This window comes from Cervus canadensis, chromosome 3 (assembly GCF_019320065.1).
Source record: "Cervus canadensis isolate Bull #8, Minnesota chromosome 3, ASM1932006v1, whole genome shotgun sequence".
Taxonomy (NCBI): Eukaryota; Metazoa; Chordata; class Mammalia; order Artiodactyla; family Cervidae; genus Cervus; species Cervus canadensis.
Window position 1 is genome coordinate 89,809,788 of NC_057388.1, and position 19,730 is coordinate 89,829,517.

The following is a 19,730-nucleotide window of genomic DNA, read 5'->3' on the forward strand; positions in this document are numbered from 1 at the left end:
ATGTACTTCATTTTATTCATCTAGTCATCAGCTGACAGTCTCAGATTTCTAAGGGTTGATGGTTCTTTTAGTAAGCCGCTTGAACTTAAGCTGTAGAATCTATCTCCCCCCATGAAGTGTAGCTCCTGATGTCTTCGCTTCCTTTTTAGAATCTGTAATTCTTACTTGTTTTCTGGCCTGCTTCCCTAGGATCACCTGTGAGCCTGCACAGACCGTACTGCCGCTCACATGATGTGCCCATTCATCTCCCTCTCTCTGCGTCACTCACTTCACTCCAATCATCTCGCCTCCGACCATTTAAACAAGCCAGACACACTCCTGCCTCAAGGTCTTCGCATCCCTTATTCCCTCTACCCGGAACACTCTTCCCCCAAATATCCACAGGGCTCTTTCTCTCGCCTTCTTTGGGTCTTTGTTCAAATAGCGCCTATCTAGTGAGGCCTTCCCTGAACACTCTGTTTACAACTGAACCCTTCCCTTGCATTTCTTCCAAAGCATCTATTATCTTCAAACAGATTATATATTTGAGTTATTTATGTTTTCATTCTGGTTTCACTAATGGAATGCTAACACCGTGAAGGCAGGAAGTTTTGTTTATTTTTTCATACTGTAACACCAGTACCTAGAAGACTGTCTGGCACATAGCAAGTACTCAGCAAATACTTGACTGAATCAAAGAATCAAATTCTTAAAACAACGCAGATTTGTATTAATTGATCCATACACAGCCCAGAAGGTTCAAAGCTAAAAGAATGCTGATTAATGGATGACTAAGCATGTTGACTATATACAGGCCAGTTCTGTCTATTGGAAATATAATGTAAGCCACAAGTAAGTTATAATTGTCTAGCAGCTTCATTAAAAATAAGTAAAAGGAAACAAGTGAAATTAATTTTAATGTTTTGCTCCACCCAATATATCCAAAATATTATCATTTAACTATGTGATTCATACAAAAATTACTAATAAAATATTTTCAGTCTTTTTTTTTCACACTAAGTTTTTGAACTTTGGTGTCTATTTTATGCACAGCACATCTTATTTGGGACCAGCCACATTTCAAATGTCAACAGCTCCATGTGGCCACTGGCTACCATATCAAACAGCTCAGATATAGACCAAAATTAAATAACCCTGTTATAGTAGGGAAGTATCTTGTACATTTATTCATTGTATTCACCTGAGCATTCCAAAGTAAGGTCCTGGTACAACCTCATAATTTCCTAGCTTTGTCAAACAGATTCAATGGACATAACAAGACAACTAGTAGCTTTCATTCTGAAAAAACAGTTTATATCAAACTGGATCAACTCTAAATTTCACAGAGAAATTCTGATTGGAAAGAAGGAGTGCTCTTCCTTTCTAGTCTCTTTAATTAAGAAACAAAGTCAAATCCAGAGAGATTTTGTAATCTTATCTACATTATCAGGGGGAAAAAAAAACATTATTTTCAAATAGAAAGAACTTTTAAAATTCTATTTTCTTTTTTTTTTTTAATTTTTTTATTAGTTGGAGGCTAATTACTTCACAACATTTCAGTGGGTTTTGTCATACATTGATATGAATCAGCCATAAACAAACAAGCATTTATTTCAAGTTAGCCAAAATACATTTCCTGCTAAAATACAATTTTTGTATAGATATAGTTGCATTAAAAAATTCATAACAGTTGTCTTACCAGTATTTTTGCATTCATAATAAAAAGCTGAAATAAAACCCTAAGGAAAAATTTAATAAGCTCTTAAAATTTTAATATATACAGTTAGGTCCTTAATATGATTCTTAAAAGCTAAACCATTATATATAGAAAATGTTTTCATTAACTTTCTTATTATCAGGGGGATTAATTTCTTCCAGAATCCCAGTATTTAAAAATATTCACTTATCGGAACTGTAATAATTGCCATCATTATTCAACAACAAAATTTAAAGGATCCAATTAAAATTCCTGATAATTTGAAACCTAAATGTTAAAAATTTTTCTTTTTTTAGGCAATAAGTTAAAGCAGACTACAGCATCTACTTACTCAGATGTTACAGGAGGTTTTCTTCTCTTTTCCCATAAACTGGCAGGTTTGAACTCAGATCATCAGCAAGGCACAGAAAAACTCCAGATGGCAAGATGTCCCAAACTCTCTTTACCCTGAAAAGCATAAATAAAATGCCAGTGTGAGAAAGAAAACTCAAGTTACAACCAAGATAGAACTCTGAGGAGTGGCTTGTCTAGATAGGGAGTAACTTCTGTTTCTTTTCTTATTTTTTTTTAAAAGTGAGGGCTCACAACAAGTAAATTCACGGCCCTGGAGTTGTGGGTGCCCTGATACAGCAATACTTGGTATTATAACTGCTCTTCTGTTTTAACAAATCTCTTTTGGAGGAAGCCTAAATTAGCACAATAAAATATGCATCCTGTACTATAATGTGATGGTTTTTTCACCAGTCTGACTCTTCAACTGGAGAGATTAGAGGTCTATCTCTAATCACATAATTTATCCTAAAACTAAGATACTTCTGAAAATGAAAAGGGAAACTTTTGAAATTTTTTAAATCAATGAACTTTTTATGATATTATTTTTTCATAAAAAATAATGTACATCCATTAAAGCAAAAAATTTAAGGTTCTTTATATTATATGAACACTTAAAATATCATAAGTAGATTAATTATTCTTGGTATATATTCATGTACTTCAATCCATTTTCTTAAAGAGTCTGTCTCTGGTATTGTGTCATTGATATTTTTTTCTGGAAAACGTGCATGGAAAAAAGCTTATTATTTGAAATTTTTCACCAAGTTACCACAATCTTTTTTAAAGTTTCATTTTATGTTAAGTAAGCTGAAATCACTGACATCTTCATCTGACTCTTCTCCATTAACATTATTTTTAACAAGAAAATGTTCTTTTCAGGTGCTGAGAAACCTGATAAGCTTTAAAACAAATTCTGCCAAGTAGAGGATATTCTCAGTTCTATTTTTTAGTAACAAAATTGTAAAATCTCAGTCTATTTTACAGGTACTATCTTTCCGCCTAAATTGGAGCTCTTTTTTCCTACTCTTGCCCCCTCCAACCCATTCACCATGAAACAGTGCAGCTCAGGTAGATTATCCCCCACCCCTCAGTGCAAACTTAACATGTAACTTACCATCTAAAAGCTTTTCAATGGCTTCCCACTGCTACTAGGATATAATCTCAAATCTTAAAAGGCCCCCGAAGCCCAGCACAACCTGCCTCCTTCCTGTCTCTCAGGCAGCTCCGACGACCTCTCGGGTCCCTGGAAGCACCAGGCTCTGCCCTGTCCCAGGCCTTTACATGCTCTGTTCCCTCTGCTTGGAATGCTTTTCTGCTGGGTCCATCTTTCCTATCTGAGAGGCCTTCTAATGTTACCCAATCCAAAGTACACCAAGACATCCTCTCTTTTTCTCTCAGAAGGAGTCCATACTTTTCCTATGAGGCATTCGCTGAAATCTATATTTGTGTTTTTAGGAGGCCTACCTCCACCAGGTGGTAAAAGCTTCACCAGAGGCTGTAGATTGTTCATTTGACTCACCTCCTAATCACTGTCCTTTACCCAGCCCCGGTTTGATCCTTGGCACTTGGTTAACCTTCAGAAAATGTTTGATGGATGAATGAATGAAAGACTGAAAAGGAAAGGGATAAAGGGACAAAGGACAATCTAGTTATTTCAGCCAACCTGTTATCTATGACCAAAACAATTCATTATCCTAAATCCAACTACACCATCAATTTCCTCCTCTATATAGGATTATTTTCATCAGTGCATAAACACAGTCTATACTTTCTTCCAACCTAAAAGAGACAGAGACAGAAACAGACAGACAGATATACACACCCCTTTCTTCTGATCCCAGGTTTCCATGAATTAATTCTCCATTATTCTAATGCAATTTCATAGGAATACTCAGAAGGGCTGACTATTTCTGCTGTCCCCAATTCTTTCCTCCTCTTCTTATTTGAGCCCACTCCAACCAGGCTTTTGTCCTGATTACTCCCCTGAAACTGTTCTTGTTAAGTCATCAGTGACTTCCACCTTGAACTACCCAGCAGCCAGGTACTGAGGCAGGTACTTTAATGAGTTCTCTAATCCATTTAAACAAGTTCATCACAGCCACCTTTGAGCAGGTACCATTGCTATCCCCAGAGAGAAGATCCTCTCTTTCTTTAGACACTTTCCTGCTTGGTTTCCAGGACACCATACTACTGGCCCTCCTCCTGCTTCACTGGCCATTTCTTCTTAGACATCTCGTTGTCTCAGTCTCTTAATGTTAGAATGATCCAAGGCTCTCGGTTCGCAGATTTCTTTTCTATCCGTACTCCCTCCCCTTGATCACCTCAGTGGGTCTCTCATCACTTTAAATACCACCTACAAGAGCCTAAACTTCTTCCCTGAACTCAAGGCTTGTATTTTCAGCTGCCTCTTCGACATCTCCCCCAGATGTCTACTAGACATTTCACACTTAACATCACCCCATGACAAAGCTGCTCATGTTCTCCCCAAGGCTGATGCTCCTATGGGTTTCCCCATGTTAGTAAATGACAATTCAACCCTCCAAGTCATCTTTGCCTTTTCTCTTTCCTTAACGCCCCATTTCCAATCCATCAGTAAATCCTGTTGGCTCCTTAAAAACACACCTAAATTCTGCCTATTTCTCCCTATTTCCACTGCCACTACTGCCATCCAAGCCTTTATCATCCCCATCTGGATTATTACACAAGGCTCCCAGCTGATTCTTTCCTTGCCTCACCACATACTATTCTCAAAACAGAAGGCCAAAGTCATATAGATGAAACAAAATCAGATCATGCCACTCCTTAAAACCCACCAATTTCTTCCCTTCTCATCAGAGGAAGTCATTTTTCTTTTTTCTCTTCCCCCTGGAGAATTTCAACTTCTTAGGGGAAATATTTTTTGTTTTGATCGATACTATATCCCTCTGGTGGCATGAAAATGCCAGGGACATAACAGGTCTCCAATAAACATTTATTGAACTTAAAAAAATTTGAAAACAAGACCACTGGTAGGCAATTCAACTAAATCTCCAGACTCTACTGTTCTTAACAGCAGGCTCTTAGAGAGCATGGACCATGCAGTTATAATTAAATTTTGCACAGTAACTTGCACACAAACTCTAAATATAATTTCATCATTGATGACATATTTCCCACTGAAAATTTTAGCTTCCTATATTATATGAATATTCTTAACTTTAAAAGTTAAGCAGAACATTTAAAAATATGACATCTGGGTCTCAATCTCAACTCTCAATACCAATTCCCTCAACTTCTACTGCAATTACCCAGCCGCCTCCCCCTTCGTGGAGGTATTTCTCACTTATTAATGCTTTGCTGTGAGCGCTGTCTTGACAGTGGCTCTGGAGCTCCCACTGTTACATTATTTGCTGCACTGTTGCCAGGTGACCCGGAGACATGCAGAGGCTTAGACTATCCTGAATAGCAGGAAGAATAATGACTGAGAGTCCAGCTATAGCTGCTTTCTTTTTCAAGGTTCTTCTTTCAGCTTCTTGAGTATATCTATTAACGCTTTAACTCTCCCAAAGGCATTTCTCAGCCTACAGCCAACTGTTTCCAAGGTCTTTTTCATGACTAAGCCTGTCTTCCAACAGTTTCATGACTCCTACAGGCTGTACCAGCCCACACACACTTCCATTTCCAACCCAGGACTCCAAGCTTCCTTTTCGTTCTTAGTAGACTCTACATAAGAATATTTTATCAGTGCAGTATCTTTATGTGATAATTAAAATTCAGAGAGAAATCTGGAGCAAGCTGAATACTGATACAATCATTCTATTCGTGATCACTGTTAGACCTTGTCTCATTTCACCAAATAGTTCAAAACCATTGGCATTGTTTTTTGATCAACAACCTATAATTTAATGAGAAGCTATACACTTTCAACATGTCATTCTTGTTTTTCCTAAGTATCACTATAAAACAACACTGCTAAAATCAAGATAGATCCCAACATGCTTAAAAACACACATTAATATGACCCAGTACATGTATGGCCATCATCAGTAACATGAGGGGATGATGAATTAACATATACTAAGCACTTACTATGTACAGGCATTTTATCCTCCTCATCATATGCAATCCTTATCATAGTCTTGTATGATAGGTACATATCACCAGACTTTAACCCCCTCCCCACCCCAGTGAGTGAAACTGAAAGTTGCTCAGTCGTGTCTGACTCTTTGTGACCTCATGGACTATACAGTCCATGGAATTCTCCAGGCCAGAATACTGGAAGTGGGTAGCCTTTCCCTTCTCCAGGGGATCTTCCCAACCCTGGGATCGAACCCAGGTCTCCCGCATTGCAGGCAGATTCTTTACCAACTGAGCCACAAGGGAAGCCTAAGAATACTGCAGTGGGTAGCCTATCCCTTCTCCAGCGTATCTTCCTGAACCAGGAATCGAACTAGGGTCTCCTGCGTTGCAGGTGGATTCTTTACCTACTGAGCTATCAGGGAAGGCCAGAGGGCTTCCTAAAGCCCAGTGTCACATCTCCTTAGGTGCCAGCTACTCGTGATTCAACCTTAAGGAGTGCTTGGTCAATCTTTACCAAAATGAGCAGCTAATAATTAAAACTGTTATATCTGGTAAACATGTAAAAGTCAACTTACACCTGTAGGACAGGCTTAAGTGTTTAAAAGCTTTTTCAGTTGATTTACCCTAGCAGGTCCAAGGGATACAAATATTCTTTAAAGAAATTGCACTATGATGACTAAAGTTTTTCATGGAAAAGATGAATAGCTTGTTATATTTGGCCTTTACTTATTTCTCTACATGGAAACTGTCTCTTAAATTATTCTGTTATGAAAACTTATACCAATGAGCATAAGCTCCTTGGCGGAAAAAAAAGATTTCAAGGTTGTCCTTGACTCTTTAGTGAACTAGACTTCTGAGCTGGACAAGTCCAGCTCTTGAAATTCCTTCAAAAATGCTACTTCCATCGTTTAAAGCTTAAAAGCTTCACATTAATCTACAAAATAAACTATCTCCTCTGAAAGCACTGTCACAGAACTTGAGGATGAACAGAATAAAATCAGCACCAACACAAAAGCCCCACTGACAACACTGAATATTTAGAGAAACAAACCACCGCATGGTGCTCTTGACCACCACGGTTTCCGAAGCCCCTTCCCCAGGGGCATTTTCACAGCAGAGGAGCTGGATGCCTGGCTCCCAGAGCCCCCGCCCCACCCCTGCGGTGCACGCACCTCCCAGGCCAGGTTCCCGCGGCCTCCTCGGACTCTGGGGAGCCCAGTCCACGTGAGCTGCACTCCTGGGTCTTTTACATAACTGTGGTTGAAGATATTTTTCACAAGGTTCTTTAAACAAAGATTCACGTGATAAATTTCTGCTCAAGTTTAGTTCCAGGAAATGTTTGGTTTCTGCAGCTGTTTATATGCTTCCGGTTGTCAGGACATGAAAACGATATAATTCTGTTTCTTTTTCTTACTTGAACAACTAGAAAATGTGAAATCAAAGATATTGCCCAAATCTCTCAGCACTGACAGATGGGAATACTTAATCCTTCAACTTCTTTTAGTTGAGATTGGTTTTACTTTTTTATAAAGTTACTTTACCTTTTTGGCCTGAAATGTATAAGTTGCTTTAAGTGTCTGCAGAAGCAAGGAAAGTTGCTAAATGTAAAACATAAAAGACATATATAATGTTTGACATGCTTATACATCCCAGAATAAAATTTAAAAACAGAGAAAATACACTGAGAAGGCACAAACGCTCAGAATTAAACTCTGTTATATAAAAGATACAGAAGACCCCACAGAGAAACAAAACAGCACTCTACCCTCTGTTTAAACCTGGTTAACCTGTTTGAATACTCAAATAGGTTCTTGGTTGAACCTCCCTAGCAATACCAAAAAGTCTGAAATTTTTACAAAGCATTTTAGTAAGAGAGCTCTCAAACATTATTTTGAAAAATAAAACCATTTTAGAAAAGTGAATTAAACTAGGTTTACGACAGGTGTATGTCTGAAGTCATTTCATTTGTACAATAGTCCAGATTACAGGTGTGTTTTCTGTAACCATAATCGGCCAAGAACTGTTTCTAGTTCCTTCACTTCTTTTCAGTACTGAGGTTCAGTAATAAGTCAATAAAGTAACAAGTGATAAAAGTATCCATCTAAATCTTGAAGGTATTTATTTATTATAATTTTTATATTCTTTTCTCAAAGCATTTACAACCTATAAAAAGGCAGACATTACAGCAAAATTATATCTTACAAATATGAAAATTCAAACAAGAGAAAAAAGGATGAAATTCTGTAGGCCACAAGTTTGGACTTACACTGTCTGATTGATACAGCAAAAAGAGAGCACCAGTCAATTGTAAGATGTACATTAGCCATGATGCAATGATATGTATCAGGAGAAACAGAATTTGCCCTGGTATGCAAATCTGATAAATATTTCTCTAGCAGATCAGTATACAATAATACACTGCGGTCTTTAATACTATCCCTGACAGGCTCATCCAGCAGTTTCTTAAAGCATACAACATACAGTAAAAACATAAAGCTCTTAAATAATCTGGATGAATAAAAAAGACAGAAAACCTAGAGAGTCTAATACAACTTTCTGTGATGATATTCTAGATATTCTAAATCTATACTGTCCAGGTACAGTAGCTACTAGCCACATGTGAACACTTGAAATGAGGCTAGTACAACCAAGAAACTGAATTTTTAATTACTTTTAATTTTAAATTTAAAAAAATTATTTTTTATTTTAATTACTGTATTATAAGGCAAATACCTACCCACTGGACCATACAGGTCTAAAACATTAGTTATCAAACTTGTTTTAGTAGCAAAATCATTTTTGAGTTGGCAAACATACACCAAATCTAATATATTAAAAATGTAAATGGTATATTAAATATAAGTTCAAATTTATAATATTAATAGAGTCAATGTGAATATGAGTTTTCCAGTGGGTAAAAACTAGAAATTGAAGGTTATAAGTGAGAGTTATAAAATCAGTCTCAGTAAACATTTATTTCTGTATTTTGCTTGGATGCACTGTGCACTATGAGGGACTTACAGCTACACATTCTGAGGCACCCAATTACCAAAAGCCACATATAGCAGCCAGCTACTCAGAAAGCATAAGAAGAAAACACAGCATGCCGGCAGGGCAGCTTCAGGTGTTTCTCTTCATGGGAAGAGTCCTCCAGAAGTTCACATGGCCAAACAAGAAGCTATTCTCTTGGGTATTCATATGACAGCTCAGATGCAAGGAAATGAGAATTATAGGGTCACAATGACTTAGAAGCCTTCTGTCTCAAACAGAAGCCAATATTTCAAAAATGATCCTAGCCACAGCCTCCAGATCCCCACGAATTTCATACCCATCGCTGAAAAGTGCCCCTCCCATGGAAGCTCAAAGTTATTGCTTCTAACCAAGAATTCAGAGTTCACATATAGTTCCTCCCAGACCAAATACATTCACCAAATAAAGGTCATTTTCAGCATTAGCAATGTTTTCTAGTAACATGGTTAACTTTTCATTTTTATCATAATTCAGAGGAACTGAATAAAAGTTCATCCAGGGTTACTTTTGTCTTGAGAGAACGAGAATGGTTTTGTTAATTCTTTACCCACCTTCATGATTAAAAAAATAATAATCCTAGCATATCAAGAATAAAAAGGAACTTCCTTAGCTTCTTTCAAAAACCTGTAACAAAATCACATTAATGATAAAATAATGTAAGTATTTCCTTTAAAAGCCAGGAAATTAGACCAAGAGGACTATAACCATAACTTTTGTTCAAGGCACAGTGGTCCTAATCAATGTAACAGAAGAAATCAAAATGAGATATAAAATTTTAAATGAAATGATAAAATTTCTCTAAGTGATAACTATTTATACAGGAACTTACGAAGACAAGATATTAAAAGTTATACAAAAACAAAACCATTAATGTTGCTAGATATAAGGTTAATATACAAAAACTAATATAATTCCTACAAGTCAGAGAACATAACTTGGTAATTTAACTAGGAAAAGCTACCATTTAAAATGTCAACTTAAAAAAAAACCTGAGTTCATATAGTGAACAGACTTGTAGCAGCTGTCTGAGGTATCGGGTGGGGGGAGTAAAATGAGGAAGGGGGTTTCAGGGTACAAATTTCCAGGTATCAAGTAAGTAATTCATGGGGACATAACATACAGCATGGTGACTAGAGATACTAATACTGTACTGCATATTTGAAAGTAACGAAGAGAATGGATCTTGAAAGTTCTCATCATAAACAAAAAAACTGTGTCATTAGATATAGCAACAGATGTCACCTGAACTTACTGTGGTGGTCAATTTGTAATACATACAAAAATAAGAATGATTACATTGTACAAGTGAAACAAATATAATATTATGCAACTATACTTCAATATGAAAGGAACAAGGAAAGGGAAGGAGGGGAAAGAAGAGAAAGAAAGAGAAAAAGAAAGAAGGCAACTAAAAGATACAAGCTTTCTAATAATAAATTTCCAGTAATGAAACTAACAAGAAGGTTATCAGGCGCAAAGGAGGAAATCAGAGTTGAGTAAATAAAAAAATATACCATGTTTATAGACAAAGACCTAATTAATATTATTAAATTGAGTGGAACTTCACTATGATTCTAATAAAACTCTCTACAAGATCTTTCATGGATAAGTTGGTCCTAAAATTCTTAAGAAAAATAGAGCTAAGAATAAATAACCTTGCCAAACTTGAAGGAGAACACAGGCAGCATGCCCTCCAGAATGTTAGGTTTTATATTGAACCATGGTAAGTTACACAGGACAGATAAATGAAAATCACAGAACACCTACAGAAAAACATGTGTGTTTGGAAATTTGACGTTTAATAGTGATGGTGCTGCAAATCAGGGGGGGAAGGGATGAACTATCAAACAGTGGTGCTAAGACATAAGCCATCTACAAGGAAGTAAAATTAAACCCATGTTTCACACCACACAAAAACATCGCCAGGCAAACGAAAGAGATAAATGTGAAAAAAATTTAAAACCTTTTAGAAAAAAATCCTTGCTGTAATGAGGGCTTTTAAAAATGAGATACAAAAAGCAGAAATAGAAGTAAAAGACCACATATTACTATGTCAAATTTTTTTAGACATTCTAAGCAATAAAAGATTCAAACTTTAAAACGAATGAAAAAAAATCAAGCCATGGACTAAGAAAAGATAGCTTAATAACCAACAAAGTGCTAATTTACAGAATACATGAAAAACTCCTAAAAAATCAAAAAGTAAACATAAACAACTGAATTGATAAAATAGAGAACAATTGTGGGTAGCCAATTAGAAGGAAATCTGAGTGAAAAATAAACACAAAATGTCCACACTTAGTACAAAGAAAATTAACACTACACTGAGATATAATTTTGTATCAAGCTGGCAAAATATCACATAGTAATAAAAAATTTTAACAGATTCAGCCACTTTGGAGAGCAATTTGGCAATATTTAATAAAGGTGGTGAAGCTTGTATCTGTGACCAAGCAATTCCACTCCTGAGTATGTATACTAGAGAAACTGGCACATGTCCTTAAGGAGGTGGTGTATCTAAGAGTATTTGTTAGCACTCTTTGTAACAGCGAAAAATTGGAAACAACCCAAACACGAATTAACAGGAGAATGGATAAACATACAGTGATACAGTCTTATAATGAAATACTACATATATTTAAAAGGATTAAGGACAGCTATAAATACCAAAGCTAAATAAATTTTACCAAAAAAATGAAAAACAATGTTCGCTTCTGCACAACCAGAGATATAATCAATAGACTGAAAAGGCAATCCACAGAAAAAGAGAAAACATTTGCATATATACATCTGACAAGTGGTTAATATCCCAACTCTATAAATATCTTCTACAACTCAAGAGCAAAAAACTCAAGAAACCTTCTATTTAAACAGATTTTTCCTTAAAGAAGACATATAAACAACCAATGGGTACATGAAAAGATGTTCAACACTACTATCATGACGGAAATGTAAATCAAAATCACAATGAGTTTATCACCTCACGCCTGTTAGGATGGCCATTATTTAAAAAAAAAAAACAAACAAACAGAAATAACAAGTGCTGGTAAGTATGTGTATAAACTGGAATCCTTGTGCGCAGTCACCGGGAATGTAAAATGGTATGGTTGCTATGAAAAACAGTAATGGCTGCTCCTTAAAAAATTAAAAACAGAACTACCGAATGATTCCACAATTCCACCTGTGGATCTTTATCCAAAAGAATTTAGAGTGGGATCTCACAGGGATATCGATACTCCCATGTTCACTGCCACATTAGTCACAACAGCCAAGAGGCAGAAACAACCTACATGTCCATCAGTGGGTGAATGAATGAAGAAAACGGGCTGTAAACACACGATGGAATATTCTTCAGCCATAAAAAGAGGGAAGTCCTGTCACATGTGTCATGGATGAACCTCGAGGACATTACGCTAAGGGAAATAAGCCAAATACAGAAAAACAAACAGTGCATGATTCCACTTATATAATAAGGTAGCTGCTGCTGCTGCTGCTAAGTCACTTCAGTTGTGTCTGACTCTGTGCGACCCCAAAGACGGCAGCCCACCAGGCTCCCCTGTCCCTGGGATTCTCCAGGCAAGAACACTGGAGTGGGTTGCCATTTCCTCCTCCAAGGCATGAAAGTGAAAACTGAAAGTGAAGTCACTCAGTCATGTCCGACTGGTAGTGACCCCATGGACTGCAGCCCACCAGGCTCCTCCATCCATGGGATTTTCCAGGCAAGAGTACTGGAGTGGCTTGCCATCGCCTTCTCTGAATAAGGTAGCTAAAGTAGTCAAATTCATAGAAGTAGGAAGTAGAACAGTGGCTGCCACAGACTGGCGGGGAGCGGGAAATGGACGTGCTGTTCAGCGGGTGCAGAGGTTCAGTCATGCGAGATAAAGAAGTTCTAGAGCTCTGCTGCCCAGCACTGTGTGTAGTTAATAATAATGGACCACAAACTTAAAATTTTAAGATGGAAGATCTCATGTGTTGTTCAGCACAACTAAAAAAAAATGTTTGAAATCATACAAATAATACTATGTGTGTATGTGTGTGTGTGTGTGTGTGTGTGTATGCATGCTCAGTCACATCAGTCGTGTCTGACTCTTTGTGACCATATGGACTGTCCTCTGCCCGTGGGATTCTCCAAGCAAGAATACTGGAGTAGGTTGCTTTGCCTTCCTCTAGGGCATCATCCCAACCCAAGGATTGAACCCGCATCTCCTGAGTCTCCTGCATTACAGGCAGAACCACCTGGGAAACTCCATACATATGTATGTATGAATATATATGTATACGGCTGTATACAAAGGCAGTAAGAGCATAAAATATGTGTTAAACACTAAATTCAAGACAGAGGTTTCAAACTAGTAAGGAGGAAGAAAGGAGAACGGGGCGAAAAATGCTAAACAGGAAGTTTCTATTTTCTCTGTGATATTTTATTACTTTAAAAAAAATTTTTTAACTGATAATATTTAAATAAATATTTTAAAACTTATAGTATTTGATAATTTATTTTTACTTTCAATTTGGTTTTTTGGTATGTTTGAAATATATTATTACAGAAACAAATATTTTGGAACCTAGTAAATACTAAGAACATTTTCTTCCTTTTTAAGAAATGGGTATACCTCATCTTCTCTAATAACAAAAGATTCCATGGGGGGAGGATGGGCCTGAAATTATATCAAAATTGAGGTTGTGTGTGTGTTCACTCTTCTCAGAAGAAAAGCCACAGATTTCATCAAAGGGGTCTGTGACTCAAAATATTGAGAACCATGAACATAACTGCTGATACTTGCCATTTTTCAGCAGGCAACAATAAAACAGAACCCCTGGGTACTTACCTGAAAAAAATGAAAATGCGAACTTAGAACATGAACATTCCTGTGTTCACTGCAGCATTATTTACAACAGCCAAGACATGAAAACAACCTTATACAATGACAAATAAATAGAGAAAATGTAGTATATATACACACAATGTAATATTATATTATTCAGTCATAAAAAAGAATGACATTTTGCCATTTCTGACAACATGGATGGACCTCAAGGGCACTGTGACCAGTGAAATAAGTGAAGTGAGACAGCGTAAAACAAATACTATATGACTGCACTTACATGCAGAATCTAAAAAAGAAAACAACAACAAAACACCAAGCTCATAGTACAGAGAAAAGATTGGTGGCTGCCAGAGGTTGGGGGTAGACGGGTGGGCAACATGAATAAAGGAAGTCAAAAGGTACAAACCTTCCAGTTATGAAAGCCCTGGGGATGGAATGGATAGCAGACAACCATAGTTAACAACACCGTATTGCATGTCTGAAAATTGCTAACAGAGTTGATCTTAAAAGTTCTCATCACAAGAAAAAAAATCTGTAAATACATATGTTGACAGACATTATCTAATCATGTGATCACTTCCCAATATATACAAATATTGAATCATTATGTTGTACACCTGAAATTAGTATCTGTCGACTATACCTCAAAAAAAAAAGAACCAAATCTGAATTTGAATCCAGCAATATGTTTCTAACCTTTTTCTTCGTTCTGATTTTCTGTTTATATGCTCTTTTACTTTATGTATGTTTGCTGCAGAGTTGCCTCAAACTCTCTCTGAAAAAGAGGGCTAGCTTTCAATTGAAAAAAAAAAAAAAAAAAAAAAACCCTTTAAGAAGTCCCACCAAACGCATGTAAAAAAATACAAAATAGAAGAATCATTTGGAACAAACATAAACACTGACACAGCAGCCTTGGATCAGGTGTCAAGACAAACGGTTCCATTTACTGACTTTAGCAGGAAGGCTTCACAGAGGGCAGGCTGTGTCCGGGATCTCACCTTCTTTTTGACCACAAAAAATCAAATATGATTAAGGAATATGACAGTCACAGGAACAGGTCAGAAACTGGGGGTGGGAAGTATATTGTTGAAAAAAACTTCCCCCAGATGATTCCTACCTTTTCCTACATCCTACCACTAAAGCTCCCACAGCCCACTACAGTTGAGATCACTGAGTTGAATTTATTCTTTTAAATTATTCAATGTTTGACAAATAAGTTTATTGAGCACTTACTCTACCACTGTCAGGGAGTCTTTTTGTACTTCTGTATAGTTAGAGCTTTCTGAGAAAATTTACTGAGACCTTGGTTAAAGGACAAGCCTTAAAACTTAAAAAAAAAAAAAAGACTGAAGAGATAGTAAAAGATTGGTCTCCCCTGACGTATGTGTTTACATTTCAGAAGGATGATGAAACTGGGGTCATGGAGAAATTCCAGAGTTACAGACTCAGAGTCTCTTGTCTTAGGTTACTGACGTCAGTAATAATCTGTCTTGGCCTCAGAAACCCATGTCTACTTTCAAGATAACATGAACAAATATAGATACTAAAAACTTATCAGTCACCAGGCTAGTTCCTAAGGACATAACCATGAATAAGAGTAAGTTCGGAGCACGTGGTCAACCATGGTACCAACAATGCTCCATCACCACATGAAACAGCAAGTTCATGACAGGAGATGTACGAGGAGCTCTGAGAGATCGGAGAATCTAAACCGAGACTGGAAGGGGGAGAGTCAGCCTCTGTCTACAAGTAAGGGAAAATCCCCAGAGAGCCAAGCTTCATTATCCTCAAACAAGAAATCTCCAAAACGGGTGGCTCAGTCTTGCCAACCAGGGTGAAAGTCCCACAAGCTTTTCTACTCTACCATCCTTGGTGTGGCAACTGGTGCTTGGACTAGCTTCTTTTGCGCTCTACCCACAGGAGGCAGAACTGCCTTGCAACCCTTTCTCCTCAGGGAAGAAACCTTTCTCTAGACAATGCCCCATTCTGTCTCAGGGGCCAGAACAGGGTCACATGCTCCTGGCTCAAACCAATCAACTGGCAAGGATGGAAGTTTCACGAGGCTGGAGGCTGAGGCCTCAGCCCACCTGCCCCCAAAGCACATGCAGACAAGAATGCTCTGTTAGAAAAGAAAATTGGGATTCTGTTGGAAAAGGTGTGGTGAAAGGTCACGGGGAAAGCCGCCAGTAGGATGAGCTACAGTCATTAAGGTTAATGTTTCCCTTTTGAGAATATTGTATTTAGCATTAACGGAAATGCAAAGAAATAAAAGACCACCTTATCCCTAGCCAACAGCACACATGTTATTTAAATTTTTTTATTTTAATAAAGAAAAGCTAAAAATAAGTGAAATTAATATAGTGTGAATAAAGTGCCACAAAGGCTGGGAGACTACAGGAGTAACAGAGATTAGAATTTGAAATACCAGAGGGAGTTCTGAAAGAAGAGAATTATGAAATGATGGAGAGGGTGATACTGTTTAAAGGCACAAGGGTAAAACTTTAGGGGTGACTAGGTATGTCCAGCTATAAGAGAGCCGCTATGGAGAATACTGAAAAAATGCACACCAAATGCAAAGCCCACGAGAGCAGAGCCCCCGAGTGTCTGTCCGACTGTATAAAGGCAGTCAGGACATATCTGTTGAATGAGTGAATGAACAAACAGACTTGGATTTGAAACACTATTTGAAACTACCAAAGGTTCCTAGTCAGAGGACACATGTGATTGAAACTGTTTCTGATAAAAACTCTAGTTTTCAATAAATAGAATGGACTGGAGAAAAAGGGGGAAAAAAGGTATGGTCAATTAGGAAGCTACTGAAATCCTCCAAGACAAAGGTGGGCAAGGCCTGGATCCAGACTAAAAACCAGAATGACAATTTTAAAAAGTACATTCGTAAGAATACACACTTTGCTTATTTTATTTACAATGTCACAAGCATATAAAAAAGTAGCGTTGCATATTTTCAACTCATTTATTCCTGCATGATGAAAACTAGGATGACTATCTTGTTTATCTAAGCCTCAACTGGGCTTTTTACCCTACGTTTCTTTTTCAGCTCCAACAGGAATGAAGCATAACCTGAGTCCTTCAGAATCATGGTCTCTGTGGCCTCCTAGTGCTGGCCATCGAGAATGACAGTTTCTGCACCAAATTTTCTGTGAAAACAAGATAGGTCCACTCTGCACTCTAGGTTTTCTTCTATACATATATAAGGTATTAGTAATTATGGCATTCCACCAAAGAACATCTTAGACACTATTCACAAGCATACCAGGTCTATGACGGAGGTAAACAAAATATCTACAAAGCTAAGTCACTGAATCATTTATGCTTATGTCTCTAACATTACTCTCTATAACTGTCTCTGAGAAGCTACTGCCAAGAATTTTTTCTGTTTCATTTTTGTTTCAAACAAAATTTTAACTAATCTCTGTCCATATCTTTTATGCCATTTATTTTTTATTTCACCCTAGCAACTTTATTTATCCACTCTGCTTCTATTGACTATTCACTATAAAAGATAACTCAGTGCTTCCATCTGTCAAAAGACTCACATAAATTAACCTAATCAAATATTCTCTGATCTTCTGACTGGACTGAGAGTACTACAAGCTTATTAGGCACCCACGACACGGCTTTTGCTGACAAGCAGTCTTGGTCACACACAAACGTGGTTCCGCTTCCAGCCAGACCCTGAGTCCCATGGCCACTCTGGGTGGCAGCAGAGACCCTCCAGCTACCTAAGAAAAGACCACTAGGTCTCAGAGGAGGGCTGTGTGCTCATCGACAGTGCTGTCCACTGAGGATGCGATCAGCATCAAATATCCAGATGTCTGTTTCATGAAACTAAAAGGTTTTAGAGATACAAGTTGCATAAGTCTTCATGTCATCTGGACCTCTCATACCATAAATGACAAAATATTTTAGGAGAAGAATTAAACAACTAGGTCAAGGCCATGTATCCTAACTATATTTAGACATCTTGGGAAGAGTTCAGGGAGGAACAAGTGACAAATACATAAAACCTAAGCAAACAAACAAAAAAAAGTTACTAACACTGGGGAAAACAAAAAGCTGTGCTGGAAAAAAAAAAAAGTAACCATGGATTATATGCCTCAGATGTGAATAATGTTTTCATGATCATAATAATGTAAACACTGATTATTATTCAAAATTCAATTATAGTTACAATGAAAAGGGAGGAGAGTTCCACACACAGAGTGACAATGCACAAGCAAGATAAATCCTCTTCCTCTATCATGAGAAGTCAAAGGTAATGCCTAAGAATGACAAATTAAAAACTGGAAAAAGAGCAACATGCTATTTAGAGATGTGGAGGCAAATAACAAAACCATTACTTCTTGAATTAGAGTTGAACTCCAGACAGCAGGGACTGGGGTGGGGGTAAGAGTCAGGAAATGGCTGAGTTTTATAACAAGCCTTGTACAGCTCCTGGACTCTGAATTCTGTGCATGTATAGCTGAGATTAAAATTAAATTAAAAAGTGACCATGAAGATACTAGAACCTAGTCCAGTTTCTCACTATATAATACTTTCTTAAAATTATATATTTTTTCGCTTGAAGAAAACATGGATATTTTAACCAAACAATTTAATTTTCCATTGTCCTGCTGTGGCTACTGTGTCTCATTTCATGGAAGCAAAAGAATAAATCAATAAATCAAATATTCACCAACTGAACTGGAGACATATGAACCTATACTAGACGTTTGGAAAACATACAAGTAAGGCCTCCCCTGCAAACACTCACTCTGTTTTAGAGAAACAAACCCCTAAATAACCTAAAAGCAGTGAGATAAGCACCCTAACACTCAACCGTTCTGTGAGTCTTGGTTTCTTCATTTGCAAAATGCCTCATCGGGTTTTCGTGAATATTTAATTATTCAGTACATATAAAGTTCTTGGAACACTGCCTGGCAGATTATAAGAAAAATAAGGCCCCAAATACAAACCTTTGTCTGCCTGATTTTAAAGGCCATATTCATTCTGCTACACCACATTTCTGAAATAATCCTGTTCAAAAACAAAAAATTTTCCTAAAAATGGTATCCAGTAAAAAGACTAACTGTGACTCATTACCTAAGTATATGTAGGGGCAGAATAAAATCTGAGGGTTAAAGAAAAACTTTTCCTAGCTCTATTTTTTTTCCTAGTTATTTACAAGTATTTGATTTATTTAGAAACAGTCCCCTATAATATGTCTTAGGAGTTCAGTTTAGTTCAGTCACTCAGTCGTGTCTGACTCTTTGCGACCCCATGGAAAGCAACATGCCAGACTTCCCTGTCCATCACCAACTCCCAGAGCTTGCTCCAATTCATGTCCATTAGGAGTTAGGCATGATTAAAGGTGAAGTTCTTGATTTATCAAGAAGTAAAATATAGCAGTTATCTTCAACCAGAAAGTAAATTATTTATCACTAGATGGCACTGTACTGGATAATTTTTTTTAATTTTTTAGCTCAAGGTTCAACTTACTTATCAAATTAAAAGAATTCTTTCTTTCAACAGAAGAAGGTAAGATTGCATTACTCCTATTTTAAGTTATCTCATGGCTTTGAAAATAAAGATATGGTTTAATGGAAAAGAAAAACAATGACATAATCAAGTTAAACTCTCTTTTTAAACTATTCTGATATCTTAAATAACTCTTCTGACATTTTCTAAGCAGAAACAACTATGATTGTCTCTGGTTTACAATACAACAAACAAGTACAGGAACTGAACGTGTGCAGATTTGTACTGTAGCAATTTGACTCAGG

At 37.0% G+C, this 19,730-nt stretch overlaps 1 long non-coding RNA gene across 1 annotated transcript in view; it reads right to left on the reverse strand.

The window, feature by feature from the left end:
- LOC122438652 overlaps window positions 1-19,730 on the reverse strand; it is a 56,865-nt gene that overhangs the window by 4,070 nt on the left and 33,065 nt on the right. The window contains exon 4 of the long non-coding RNA XR_006268601.1: window positions 2,028-2,143. This is a non-coding gene — a long non-coding RNA (uncharacterized LOC122438652). The remainder of the gene's footprint in view (window positions 1-2,027; window positions 2,144-19,730) is intronic.